Source organism: Pseudopipra pipra, chromosome 1 (genome assembly GCF_036250125.1).
Source record: "Pseudopipra pipra isolate bDixPip1 chromosome 1, bDixPip1.hap1, whole genome shotgun sequence".
NCBI classification, from domain to species: domain Eukaryota; kingdom Metazoa; phylum Chordata; class Aves; order Passeriformes; family Pipridae; genus Pseudopipra; species Pseudopipra pipra.
The window spans coordinates 10,135,330-10,150,445 of NC_087549.1; the positions used below are offsets into that span (position 1 = coordinate 10,135,330).

At 46.0% G+C, this 15,116-nt stretch overlaps 1 long non-coding RNA gene across 17 annotated transcripts in view; it reads right to left on the reverse strand.

Annotated features, from left to right (window-relative positions):
• LOC135409427 (uncharacterized) overlaps window positions 1-15,116 on the reverse strand; it is a 159,614-nt gene that overhangs the window by 21,226 nt on the left and 123,272 nt on the right. For 14 of the 17 annotated variants that reach the window (XR_010428186.1, XR_010428193.1, XR_010428199.1 and 11 more), the window contains one exon: window positions 107-6,568. This is a non-coding gene — a long non-coding RNA (uncharacterized LOC135409427). Of the gene's footprint in view, window positions 1-106; window positions 6,569-11,498; window positions 11,699-13,051; window positions 13,181-15,116 lie in introns of all 17 variants that reach the window. The other 3 variants (XR_010428196.1, XR_010428195.1, XR_010428207.1) reach the window with 2 other exon arrangements.

Genomic DNA, 15,116 nt, shown 5'->3' on the forward strand with positions numbered 1-15,116 from the left:
CATCTGCCTCCTTTCTGAGCAGCTCACAAAAAGAAAGGCTGCAGAATGTGGGTTTGCTTTTTAATAACAAACAAAATACCCCAACTCTTTCTAAATAAAGACTTACCACAGATTGCCGTCCCCTGTGCTTGTCTCTTTTCAGATTGCTGTCCTTTCATTCTTCTGAAGGCAGGTGCAGTGCCCAGTGCTGCACTGTTGGGGTTCAGCAAGTGGGTCAGGCTTGGTACAGGACCTCCAGGGACTGCTCAGCTGCAGAGAGCCGATTAAAGTTTCCATATTATTTTCATCTAGGATGGTGTTAGACAGTTCTGAATTAGGTGCTTTGTTCCAGTAACTCCTGCTCACTCACGCAGGCAGTGAGAGGGGAGTTCACCCCATGCAGCTTCAGACATCCAAAGTGCAGGAGTCCACATCTTAGCCAGCTTTCCTCCAGTTGCTGGAGGACAACAGTCATCACCAGAGGGAAAACAATATGTTAGATGCCTGCCTTAAGATAAGACTGCTCCAAAGCATTTTGACCTGATAGTTTACACTATGCCCAGTGTTGCAGCAGATCTGACCTAGCCCAGGGATCAAGGGAGGAAGGTGTTGGGGAGTACCAGAGCTCTGAGCATAAAGGCAGAAAGACCCAAATGATCCACCACACCTTTAGTACACTGCAGATCAGTCCCTTTCACCCAAGACCTCTACATAATAAACCCAATATTATAGACTAAACCTACAACCCTAGACTGACGTTATTTCCTCTAAAATCTGGAAAAGGACATAAAACTTCTAAGCGTTGCTCCTTACCCCAAACCTACTGAACAAAACTTCTCCACTAGACATGGCAATCAAGTCACCCCTTTGCCTACCTTCATCCCAATTAACCAAATACACTGTGCTCCTCAAGCCTGGAGTTCTGGTTTGGCAATCCCAAGTCATCTGTGGCTTTCCTTTAAATTATTCCTGGCACTTCCCCTTCCTTCATCAAGTGCAGACACCAGGCAATGTGTCTCCCTTTAAAAGGGAAGAAGTCACCTCCCTGCTTCTACTTGCTCTCCAGACTTGCAGAAGTCCATTTTGTCCCACAGCTCCATTGAGAGGTCGCTTTCACATGATTATACACGAGGTTCCCATGAACTCCCTCCCTACACTGTGCTTTCCAGATGGGATCACAAAGACTTTAGACAAAACCTGAATTCTTTGTTCCCAACTACACACATTCAACTGCCATAAATAAGTGTAAGGTAGGGGGTTTTTTTGCGCTGGTGCTATTTAATCATATACCAGCCTACAAGGGCTGATTACATCCTTACTACTAAAGAGTGTGTGGGGATATTCCAAAACATGGGGATTCAAATCATCTCAGATGTTACACTTCTCACCTTCTTGGCTCATGTATCCAGCACATTGCTGAATGAAGGACAACATGGACCATTCCCAATAACCAGCTTGTTGCAGTCCCCCAACATAGAAATCAGGAGAGTTTACGCCCTACAGATACAGGTTTGTCCCATGAAGCCTGGCAAAGTGCCAGCAAGCCTTGAGTGCATCAAACGGTCTTGTCACACATACCAGGGCTCTGCTACAAATGGGACATTGGCCTATTGATCTAGACCAGTTTGAAACCCTGAAAATCTGACTGAAGTCCTGCTGAGTTCTGGATAGAAGTCTTGCTATAGGACAGGAAGAGTTTCTTTCTTACAATGGAAAGTGGGTCCAAGCTGCTGCAAAGATAAGTCAAGCTTGGGATGTCACTGAACTGCTAAAACCTCCCAGTGCCAGGTGGGACCAAGTCACTAGCCCCATCTGGCAGGGAGGAAAGGGCTGCAGGTAGTAAGCCATAGAATTATAAAATGGTTTGGGTTGGAAGGGACCTTAAAGATCATCTGGTTCTAAATCCCATGCCATGGGCAGGGACACCTTTCACTAGACCAAGCTGCTCAGGGCCCCATCGAACCTGGCTTTGAACACTTCCAGGGATGGGGTATCCACAACCTCTCTGGGCAACCTCACCACCTTCACAGCAAAGAATTTCTTCCTAGTACCTAGTTTCTAATTTAAACCTACCCTGTTTCAGTGCTCTGCTTGTGCCTGCATTTTAATTCTGCATACTGGGCAAGAAAGTGACATTATTTCACATTATTTTTATTTTCCTTATGTTTCTGTCACATGACTTTCATCTTCTTTCCTCCAGTTATTGCATTTCTCTGTGATTTCCCAAACTGAGCTTTTCTCTGTCTTTGCCCTGCTGCAGGATCCCATGGGGCACAATTCCCACTGGGTTATGCTGCAGTGATGAGCCTGTCCTCAGATGTTTGTTAAATCAGGGCTGGCATTAGGTGTCATTCATTCCTGTGGTCATGGAAGGCCCATAATAATCAAGGTAGAGTTGCTTTGGCCACCCATACTGAAATTTAAATAACAAGCCCAATTTCATCCTCCTTCTGGAACAATTCGGAAGCAACACCGCATGATGAAAGGACGAGAGAACAGATGGGTTCTGTTGTCTGCATGCTACCAAGGCAAACTTCTCATGGAAAATAAAAATAAAAAAAACAAACCAAAACTAAAAACCAAAACACCGTGACTATGTGATTCATAAATTCTAAAAGCCAAGAGAAACCAGCAAAATTATTTTGTCTGACCTCCTGACTAATAAAGACCACAGAATTTCATGCAGTGATTTCTGCCTGAATCTCAGTCATTTGTGGTTCAAGCAGAGTATCTCAACCAGCCCACTGTCCAGCTTTGATGTGAGCATGTCCAGTGAGGCGCTAACCACTTCCCATGCTGTCAAAAATTGGCTCTTCTACAGGTTGCCTGCATCTCTTCACCACCACATAACTTGCTGTAGCCTTCCTAAGGCCATTACAATTTTTAAGCATTTTTGTTCTATCAAAACTCTCAAACCTTCAAAAAGAGAGAAAACAGAGGTTCTGAGGCACAAAACATCAACAAAGTACATGGAAAGAGAAGGATAACAGAGCATCTCTATGTAGCCTTCTACTGTGATTAAATGGATGAAATCTACATTAAAATGCAACTCAAGGTCCACCCATTTTCCCACTCCAGATGACACAGTGGAAAAGTTATTTTGGTTCAAAACAAACAAAAAAATTCCAAATGCACACTTATCTGCAGGACTCGTAAGCAAAGCACGTATGTTTGGTTACAAAAGTAACTGCCATTTACAAAGCCTGCTACAGTTTCACAGCAATAAATATTCCCACAGCAGAGACCTTGAGCGGACAGAACAAAATCAACTTCAAAACCAATCCTTGAGAGATCGGCCCACTGAAAAGACAGCTCACTGCTGAATACCCACTCTGACGTTTTGTTTCCAAATTTCTGTGGTTGGTAGCACTGATGGGGTAAAGAAAACTTTTTTTTTCTTTCCTTTTTTAAGGAAACAAACCCAAAATGGAAGAAGTCCAGAAGGCTACGGGACCACACTCCTCTAAGATGACAAATATTTACATTGAGCACTGACTTAATACAAGCTCTTCTTCCTTGTATCTTGGTAAGCGCATTTGACGACAACCCTGATGATTACAGTTCCTCCACCCATAGAGCTGTAACAGCCCAGGTGACAACCTTGAGACCTCTCAGCCTTCTTGAGACCTCTCAGCCTTCTTGAGACATCAGCCTGTGTTGGAGGATGGGAGGGGGCTTCAGGCACCATGTCCTAAAGCCACTCCTATTCCTGTTCATCACTAAGTAACCATACTCACCCTTAATAAAATCAGAACAGAAGGTTCATTCCAACAGTGTCTCTTTTATTGCCACTTTTAAACAGATGCTTTCTTACTTTCTGCCTGCATTTGTGCTATGGCCAAACTCAGGCTGGAAAGCAAATTCTCAGAATGTCTATCTACAGTTCCATGGTTCAGACTCTGCTGGGATGAGTCTGGCTCCATTTTCTGCTCTCCCCTGGAGGGATTAGTCTCACCTGCAGAGAAGGTAAAGGTGCAGCTCCAGCTTGTGGAGGTGCTGAGCTGGCTGTGGTCAGCATATGCTGATGATAAATGCACCGAGTGTTTGTGTAAGGTGTCTCAGGGGCCTGAGGCCCACATTTAATTACACACTGTTAACAGCCATACTCTTTGTGGCACCCAGTCTAGTGAGGTGATAGCAGTAACACCTCTGGCCATGGCTTTCCCAGCCATCCATGAGCTCCTGATGCCTACACAGGACATAGGACTATGGCAACAGGAGCAGCACCCATGGGGAGAAGAACAGGACATGTAGGCTTACGAACTAGGCACTCTTCTAACAGGCCAGGTCTACACACACCATCTAGTGCTTTATTGTATGTGAAATTTCAGACTGTTTCAAGGCAGAGTTAAGGTGCTCTTCTTTAAGGTTTAAGGCACCACCATCTTGTGCGTGGAAGCTCTCACATCAATTAAAATCCTGTGTTGTAGTGTACAGGTACAATCCAAACTGGCACAACCTGCGTGAAATGAAAGCTCATCTGAAGCAGGAATGGCTTTAACCTGTTTCTGTACCCACAGATCTGCAGAAATCAATGCTGTCATAAAGTAAAGATGCTGTATGGCCACGTAACGGCACTAACTCTGAAGGAATTCACGCTTAACTGTTCAGCAGAAAAGGCACTGCTTCTGAAAAAAGCCTAAAGCACTGTTTTTTGAGGTTCTGGGTAACCAACAGTTAAAGCTCTGCTTTCAAATCATCCATCCTGAAGCGGTCATAGGTGGCAAAAGTAGTGATCCTCACAGTGCAGCAGCACAGAATATGGACTGAAACCCCACAGCCAGTTTAAGAATAAGCCTCACAGTTTCCATTACTGCTACTGTAATGATTTTGCAACTCTCATTTATTTTTCACCATTTCAGCTGCTAGTTTGTGGCAAATATTTTGGGAAAAAAAAAAAGAACTCAAAACCCCAGAGACTGCCCATCCTTGACAGGAACAGTCCAGGCATGCCTGGAATGTGTAAAACCACAAAAGAGCCATTTCTGTTCATATTACTCCTTATGAAATCCCCTTTTAAAGAAGACTTAGCATGGGAGGCTTCAGCCACTCAGCAGAGCCCCTTTAGGATTGCCTTTCACTTTGAAATGTGACTTATCAGCCAGAGCCCAGACGGGTTTGGGTATCTGACTGTTGTGCCCTTTGCTTCGAACTCCGGGACCGTTACATGCACAGCTGACAAACTGGTCAAGCCATTTTCCTTCCCTCCTTCATCCCCAGGTTCAGGGAAGATAAAGCTTCACCAGGCTTGCTGCCTTACCAACGTCAATTTGACTGCTAATTTTACTTTTAAGAAAAAACCCAAATAATAAAACGCAACACCACACACAACGATTATCACTGTGACCACAGAAAGGCCAGAGCAACCACAGTGTGATTCAACAACACCCAGGCTGCCGTGGCTATCTCTGGACACACACGAGAATGTTCTCTGGCAACGAAGTTTTGCAGCTCTCTGACACGTCCTCTTCTCGCGCTGTTTCTACGAGTCTTTTTTTCACCCTCGCAACTTGTAGCAACAGTGCAATTCTGCAGCTGGCAGCAGGGTGGGAGCCTGGTGTGAGTAAGGCTTTGATGAGCCCCTTGCACTTATAGGGATACCTACTGGGCAAATGCCCAGAGAAGTTGTGGATTTCCCATCCCTGGATTCAAGGCCAGGTTGGAAGGGACTCTGAGCAACCCAGTCGATTGGAAGCTGTCCCTGCCCATGGCAGAGGGGTTGAACTAGATCTTTAAGGTCCCTTCCAACCCAAACCAGTCTGTGATTCTATGTGAATTTGCTTTGCTGAGTGAGGAAGTGACCAACTCATGTCACAGCATTAGTGTAGTGCTGTGCACAACACCTCTTGAGGTGCCTCAGGAGGGTCAAATCCTGCTACTGTGTAAGTTACTAGGTAAACTTTTCCTGGCTTCTTTTGGCTTTTTACCTCTCCTCATTCCTTTCCTGTGCTTTCTGAAAGTTTCTGGGCTTCCCCCCATCACTATAGGCATGTGGCAATCTGCAGTGTGAGGTTCATGTCTAGCTTAAACTTCAGAAAGCACTAGAGCAATGCAGGGCAAAGATAAAACACAGGGACTGTTAACACCAATCTCCAGCATTTACTGCCTTTTGTTTGTTCAGATTGACATGGAGCCCTGCAAAATGCAAGTAGCACTGTAGTTCATGAGTAAGAGGTCTGGCAGGACAAACTTTAAAGACCATAAGAAAGCACAGGCAAAGAAGTATCTTGTACAGAACTGAAAAAAGAAAAGATAAATGATAAGCAGGAATTCCCCAGTGGGCTGAGTTTATCAGTGTGATTGCTTTCAGGACTTTTTTTCTTGTTGTACTACTTTGATTTGCATACAAAGCATCTCTAACAGGAAATATCATCTGTCCTGGAAAAAAAAAAAACAAGAAGGATAAGGATTTTTACTGTCAAGAGTAAAATGGCTTTTGGCACCGTATGACATGCCAGAAAGCCTCTCTCCTCAAGAAAGCAACTTGCAGTGGCACATTGCAGCTCCTCTTCACTTCTGCTCTGCATCCCATCCCAGGGGCAGCAGTGTGTGATGCAGCTCCTCAGGAGAGCTTCCATAGTTAGAAAATCTGAAAATAAAAGAAAAACATGCAGGTGAGTTGATTTGCATTCCAGATTCACAATTAACACAGCACCAAATTAACTTACAGGAAGTGGAAGAGTAAAAAGGAAAACCACCAACTAGAAAATGCAAATCTTCACCCTACTACAATCACAAGCCACAGCCAGGATTCCTACAGGCTGGGAAGGCTCTAGTAAGAACACATTTTTCACTACTTTTTCAATGTGGTCACTTCATGAACTCAACAGTGGCTTGTGATATGTGGTTTTATTCCTATCCATATATAGTCAGTTTCATTCCCTGAAAAGAACATGAACAGAAAAACAGAAAACCTTTAAAACGATTGTACAGGTCTTTCTGTCTTTTCTTTCTCATTTTTGTCTTTTATTACTATTTTGATGCACTAAAAAAAACCCAGCATTTTTTAAATTAGTACAGCATAAAAAATGGATCTTTTCCCAAGGCTCTTGGATCTTAAAGAATATAGGTTGCTGCTTTGAAACTCACACACTAACTTGGCAGCACAGCATGAAATTGCAGCATTTTGTTTCAGTATGGTACACATACATAGATACATACTATTCCTCTGCATATGGCTACCAGGAGATGTGCTTCAACCCCAGCAGGGAGACCAAAAAGCAAGATTTGTTCCACAACCCTTTGCACTGGTACTGCAGGACCTCAGCTATCTGTGGCCATCAACAGTCATAGCCCCACGGGAAGCACAATGGCGAGTAAAATCTTGCTTTACAGATGAGTAAGTGAGACGATGGTAGTTATAACAATACACCTCTTGGCTTTTTTCTGCAGAACTCAGCCCATCGCCTCATCTCTCTGGGCTCTGTCCCTCTCCCTGTGGAAGCCCATATCACTAGCAGGGAGAATAGCAGGTCTTTGCCACTCCAGGGCTCCTTCATGCTCCTTTTCCCTCAGGCTTTCTCAGCACAGTTACAGGTCCTATTTAAGTGATCATCTAGGCCCAGCCCAGTGTCCCAGCCAAGCAGCTCTGCTGCTGCTCGAGGGCTGGAATGGGAGTTGTTGGGACTACAGGCCAACTGGGACTTCAGTAAAGAAACCACAGCAAAGACCAACAGCATGCTGGGCTGAAGGAGCAGAAGCACAGGCAGGAGATCTCAGTACTGACCTGACTGTATCTAGATACTGCACCTAGTTTTGGTGCAAGAAATATGTACAATAAACACACCGACAAACTAGAGCAAGTGCAGTGAAGGAACACCAGGATGGCCAGGGACTGGTGGACTTGGCTGAAGAGAAAAGGGTGTGGGAGCTGGGCTTGCTTAGCCAGGGCAAGAGATGGCTTTGAGGAATCCAGCAGCAGCCCTAGCAGCTGCAGGGAAGTTACTGAGAACACAGAGCCAGGTTCATATAAAGCAGGACTTGACCAAATAAAGTCATGAGCAACCTGGTCTGATCTCACAGCTGACCCACCCAAGATCCCTTTCAGCCTACATTATCCTACAGGCCATCTTCTAGCTGCCACCAGTGCAAAGGCTTTGGAGGAAAGGGTGGGAATCACTCGGTGCTTGAGGACCACGATATCATCCAAATGAAAGACTTGGAGAAACAACCATATCCCAAGACCGTGAAGGCCCAGAAGGTACTGCTGCCACCACACCTTATATTCCCCTCAGGACACGACAAACCCCACTCTTGCATGCAGTCTCACAGTGATCCACATGCAGCTGTTCATCTCAGTTTGGCCAAGGAATCTTTGCCCATGATCCATCTGCAGCACACACAGGACCACCTCCCTCTCCTATGCATGCACATATTTTTGGAACAAGCAGGACTGCCTAAGGCCCATGTACAGCACACCACAAAACGGCTCTCCATAATGCACAGGCTGCAGCTTCTATTTCACAGGATGGAGAGGCCTCAAGAAACCTCCTCTGCCCCACAAACTGTGATGCTCTGGTGCAGGATGAGCAAACTACACTGTCAATACAGCTGTCCCCTCCTCTCCATTGCTTGTGTCATAAAGGGTGTTGGAGCAATGTCTTGTTTCCAGTCAAAATAACTTATATGGCTAAAAGACAGGAAATGTCACAACCGAAATGAAAAGAGATCTTACAGGCAGCAGTACTGAGCTCTGTCTTCTCAGACAGATCCATACAAATCACAAGGCAACTGTCACATGCACTTGGTGGGCAGGAGAGGAGGAGGTGGAAAAAGAGAGATTCATCTCCTCACCCCAGGTCACCCAGGAGGTCAGTGGCAGAGCTGCAGAGCAACCGCCTTCCTTCTATCCCAGAGTCTTGATGCTTGCTCCCTGTCCTCTTCATGCCTCCACTTGATAGCCAAGCCAAGCTAGGAGGTAAAGCTGCCCTCTTCATAGTGCACATAACCATATTTCTTTCTGGAAACCATTGCCTAAGGGATGCCAGCTCTCCACCAAAAGTCAGTCTTGATCAAATATCATCTTTCAAAAATGCAAACTTGCATCCGCATTAAGAAACCTGCCAGTTTTGACAATATGCTCACCAATGTGTTTTGAGATGTGATCTAGTCTCACAGGGTCTTATAGGGCTCTAAGGGTTTATCCACATGTGGGTTTTTTTATACCTGGAAGTGATACCAGCAAGCATTCTTACACCTTCCTATTCATAGGGTTTTATTTTCAGTACAGAAGAAGGTACCAGATCACTCAGTTTCAAATTCTGCTGAAATTCCTGTGTGATCCAGGACAGCTAATTTCAAGCAGTTCTGAGTCCCTGTAGTGACTTGTGCTAAACTAAATTTCTGAAACTGCACCCATACCAATGTCTGCACAAATCAGCAAGAGAAACCACAGCTTCAGTCAGAATTAGTACCTTGGTACAGAAATAAAGATTAAAAAAAGCCATCTCCTACTTGTTGATAGGTGAGCTCTTGAAGCCAGATATGCCTTAAGAAACAACCTCCCTCTTCTCTTCCGCCCTCCCATTCCTCCATCCTTTGAGCTAGTTCTTAGGGCAATACTTTGCAGCCTTGTTTGCCAGAGGAGAAGGATGCTTTCTGTCTGGGAAGCTGGGAAGACTGTGTTGGAGTAGAGCAGACCCCGGGCATGCAATTACCCAGGCAGCAGCAACAATATGTTAATTCACTGGATCACTCTGAAACGAAGCACAGTGCAAGTCCCTGGAAAAAGTGAAAAGGAGCCTGTTAAGAAAACTGTGTGAAGGCCTTGTGCACTGCAGCCCCTTGGAGTCCAGACAAGGACGGACTTTGCACAGACATCATTTTTAGACCTGAACTGGCAGCCAGCATGCATCCTCTTCCCACCACAGGGCATCCAACAGGAGCAAGGGGAACCATGCTCAGTGCTGACAGGGGACATGGGACAGCAGCCTTATTTTAAAAGAGCTGCAGACACATGGCTTAGCCCCTGCAAGGGATGCCTCATCTGCGGTGCGTTCACCCTGGGCAGATCGCAGCCATAAGGCCACAATGCCATGCACCCACTGTCAGTATCCAGAGCTTTCTCGCACTTTCGGGAGAACACCCTCCTCCTCAGTGTCCTCAGCTGCTGAGTTCACATCCCCTCTATTCAGTTGCTCAGATACCCTTAGGTAACACCTGTCCTCCAACAACAAACAACAAAGTCAATATAGCAAGGAGAGGAGAAGGAGATTGAAATGCTCCTTCGGTGAATTTGCGAGAAGTCAATGCCCTCAGAATGTCCACACTGACTGACTACCTCCTGGTGCATCATCCTTCTACTACTGACCTGCTAACTAATTCATCTAACACCTGGCTAGAAACTATGGCCCCACCATAGCATCATGATGGAAGTAGTCTTGCCCTCCCAAACCAGAAGGGGTGCCTTGCTCCAGGCAGGAAAACCAGCCTCCCTCCTCAGGAAAAGGGGTAGAGGAAGAATCAAGATCTCTGCTACCTCCCTATGCTGGACAGACTGCCCATCTGCATGCTTTGAGTCCAGCTCCCAGATGACCAAAAACCTCCTTGAGGAGCAAGCAATGATCTCATCACAAGGCAAGCACAGCTTTAAACCTGCATAGCCTCTTGTAGAGAACTTTCTGCTGTAATCCATACAAAGATTAAACTCGCCAAGTGGAAGAGTTGCACACCTAAGCTCTTTCTGCATAAGGCTGTTGACCACTGAGTTGATATATTGAGGTCAAAGGCTCATCTGTGCCAACACACTTCTTCGGGAATGCAAGTGTGGCTTTCATGCATACACACAGCTATTACCCTGAGGAGCAGGGGGCAACTAGTTTAACAACAAGAAGTTGAAACTCAGCCCTTAGACTGCACCAAAACTTCTGGGTTCCTGCAGAAAGAAGGATCAGCAGCAGTGAACACCTAGAGAAAGTGCTCACTAGCTTCTGCTGTGCACTGGCTTTTTTGGAGATTGTTTTTTGAGTGTAAGATTAAGAGAAATCTTGTTTAAAAATGAATCTGTTTGCACGGACTGAGTTTTGCTCTCCAAGGAGATGGGGAAAGCAAAACAACACTGAACTGCAAAAACATCAGTGCCTAGCCATGAGCCCTGGCCTTTGCACAACTCCTGGTGGCTGTCCCTAAATGGGAGCACTTCATTGCCAGATGACGTGTCCCAGACGAGATGAGTTTCCTGAAAAGCACTGACAACATGCGGCTAAAAGCTCAGTTCAGACAAGCAGTGAAACAAGTCTGCTTTCTGTTTTTTGAGCTGAATTCAACACTTTCCATGTTTGCTCTCTCACAGGTTATCTGGGTTGCACAATCAGCAAAACTGCAAAACACTCGCCGGGGCTCAGCTACCAAGCAGTCTGTAATGGAGCTGTTCTGGAGGAAAACAGAAGTGTTATCGTGCTCGTGGCTGTCCCAATACAATTAGTCATACCTGATGGAGAGATACACATCCTCGCAGGGCTCTTACTGCCTTGTCAACAGATGAAGTCAAAATGAAAACATCCTAACGATCAACAACTAACCTGAAAGCTGAATCATGAATCCTGAAGGCAGTCTCAATGCTACAAAGAGATGTCTTCCCTGCAGAAGAAGACAGCTGGGCTCCTTCCATCTGTCCTCTGTTTCTTCTTCCCATATAATTTCTTGACACAGCTCAGTGAAATAACATTTCTTCTTTCACCTCCCCATTCAAGTAATCCTTCTCTGCTCTGGCTGAGGGATGCTGTAGGGTCAGGAGAGGAAACCACACTTGAGGCAGGAAGAGGAAAAGGCCAGAGCTTAGGTGGTGGGAAACAACATCCCAGTCATCTTCTCTGCATGACCTCGGACAAGTTCCCCAGTACTGTTTTGTCTCATTTCCCCACTGAAATAGCAAATTTCCCACCATGCTGGCTGACTACCATGAGGATCTGTGTGGTAGGCCTGGTGTTACCAACCTGGGGTTAACATTGACAATAATCAGAGGAGACTGATGCTGTGTCTAAGCTTCCCTCCCACTTGGTGGACTTCAACACAGTCCAGACCATGATTTCATGCAGCACTTCTACATTTGTGCACTTCACAAACATCTATGTTGGAGTCTTCTAGCTCCAAAGGTCTTGGCAAACATTCCACATCACAAGACCACCACTGCCAGGCTGGCAGCTTGGGAAATCCACCTTCTCTCTTCACCACTTAACAGACACAATTTCACAAGACATATTTTTGCACTGACACTAATGAGTAATGGAGAAAACTGTCAAACAGATGGGTGGAGTTCAGCTCATGGCTGGTACGAGGGCAGAACATCAGAATGACACTCAGTTGCTCAACTTCTCGAGCTGGGATGTTACCTGGTCAGGAGGCACCACACTGATCTTAGATGATGGTAGAGCTGGGAGCAGACACCCAGCAGTTCCTCTTGATAACCACTATGGAATTCAATTAATTTGGAAACAAACTTCTTTTTCAGAAGCCTCCTCCCCAGCACTGACAACTCTTTTGAGATGCAATTTGCACTGCCAGGGCTCACAGCAAGGTGAAGCATGCCCTGCTCCACCTGCTCCTCCTTGAGGGTGACCAGCAAGACAAGGAGCTGCTCAGTGGCTCCACATCCTTTCAGAGCTCATAACCAAACACAAATCTCCCAGATTTGGGTAATTCCCAGGCAACTCTCAACCAAAACCACACATCTGCATTCACATCAAAAAGCAGACACACATCAAGAGCGAGGAGCAATTGCTGTAGGTTGCCATGGCAGTGTGCATGAATGATTTTATCACCCTTATCAACTGCAAAAGCATTTAGGCCCATTATCAGAGAATACTGTAGTATCTTTTTAAGGGTGCAATAGGCGGGAGAAGCAGAAAATCAGTGTCAGCCAGAAGTAAGCATTCAGCACACAAAGCAGGAGCCCTTGCTTTGGGTGAGCTGCCTCCCACAGGCACATGGACATTCATGCAGCCCCAGAGTCCTGTTGGAGCTGACCGGCAATGCTGAGCTCCCCAGCAGCTCCCCAGCCCAGGGAGTTCTCCTCTGCACAGAGGGATGAGCAGCCCTCCAGGGAGCACAGCGACAGTGAGTGGAAAGCACTCGCCTGTGCTCTCTGCAGAGCCGATGGAAGTAGGTCAATCCTTCTGCTTTGCTGAACCTTTTGGCAGGTCGGTGCCGCGCTGCCGTCGCCACTCGCAGCTCGTCATTTCTGCCGCGTGACAGCCACGTCGTTCTGGAGTTAACGAATTCAATACATCTAATTAAATCAAACTTGGCATCCATTCAAAACCCATCTCGCGGCTTTTTTTTTTCTTTGCCTTTTTTATTCCCTGCTGCTGGTGGTGAGAGACCCACGAGAGGAGAGATGTAAGAGAGGATTGCTAAGGGGCAAGTCAGTTTTTATCTCTTCTTTTATCTCAGTTTTTATCTTTATCTTTTTTATCTTATCTCTTTTTTTATCTCTTCTTTATCTCAGTTTTTATTTCCCTGCTGCTCTCCTGTCACAGAATCACAGAATAATTATGATTGAGAAAGACCTCCAAGATCATCAGGTTGTTGCAGAGATGCTTTGTTTTCCTTGAAGGAATGCAACAAACCCACATGGTTTGTTGCCTCTTCCCTCCTCCCCTGCCCCAAACAAAATGACCTTTTCCATCTTCTTGCAGGCTTTGCAAACAGAGTCCAACACACCCTGGTGATCCTTTGGCTCTGCTGCTGAGACTCGCCACACTGAACATGGACTTGGCAAGCAAGCCAAGCTGGCACGGATGGCAAAGGGAAGGCACACCAAAGTGTGACCTGCAGGGCTGGACACACTGAAAGGTGGGAGCATACCTTCCACCACTAGACTGAGTAAAGCAAGAAAGCAGCAGGGAGACCACTGGAGATGGCTCATGCCAGCCAGAGTCTCCTCCGGCTGTTCTCCCATGCAGCTCCCAACTTCCACCATACACCAGCACTGTTTGGTGGACATGGTCATGAACATGGGATCACATTGAAGAAGCCATCCAAGACAGGCGAGTGAATGGCCACAGAGCTCTTAAGCAGGCCACAGGACGAGGAGCTGTCATTTGGATAACCTCCTCAGTGACATGGGGACACACTGGCAAGCTGCCCACACCTGCTCTCTTCCACAGACCAACACGACACTGGGACCACCCTGTCCAGCCTCTTGTGCCTCTTCACTGCGGCACATTCTTCCTCTTCCACCAGATCTTCTCCTTCTAACACGTCCTCCCTGCCCTGTGACTACTACCTGGAAGTCAGGACAGTGGCACAATCTGCTGCCTTTCTGTGCAGAGACTCACATATATCAGTAATATTGCCATTCCTGGTTGCAGGAGTTTAATTAAACACACTTGGATCATCCCAGAAGAATACACCTCTGATCCTTGGAGAAAATTTATTGTCTTTTCCATATCCCTCAGTTCTTCTATAGCCTTGCTGGGCTGGGGAACCAGGATTGGGGAATATGCCAGGTGCCATCAGACCAAGGCTATGTTGTTTCCTTCAACCAAGCATTGTTTCCTCCTTAGATTGATATGAAAGAGCTCTCTGCAAAAAGAAAAGCTTATCTGTATGATGTCATTTTGCACAGAAATTCATCTGCTGTCTGTTCCCTGCTATCTCCTCAAAGCCATACTTGGCCTGCCTGCTCAAAATGCAGCTGTTTACCTTCCCGTAACTGTATTATTTCCTCTCCTTTAATCCATCCCTCCTTTAAAATAGTTCCTAAAATACTCAAAACAATTCTGGGTAGCTATTTCTCCAGGCTCCTAAAATGACACTGTGCTGTGGTGTTGCTTTGCTGGCCAGCAAAAGTCAGTACATTGGAAAAGCTCTGGCTCCCAGCGCTGCAGCTGCAGCAGTCGGGTGCTGCTCTCCCAACAGGAAAGAACATTTCATGCAAAACCTATTGTTAAATGCTTTCTCAGGACTATGAAAGTAGTCCAAAAAGCACTTTGAACTCCTCTGGGATGAAAGGCACCAGGAGAGTGCAAAATATCCCTCTACCCCATGGCAGTGGATGTTACATGAGTCTCTTCATGAGCACAGGAAGTCATTTCTCTGCAAGCAAGCTGCCCCTTCTCATGCACGAAAGATGCATGATGCTCTGCCATGCTCAGGATCAACAGTCCCCTCTGACCCCTTCCTCAGCTTTTGCATGT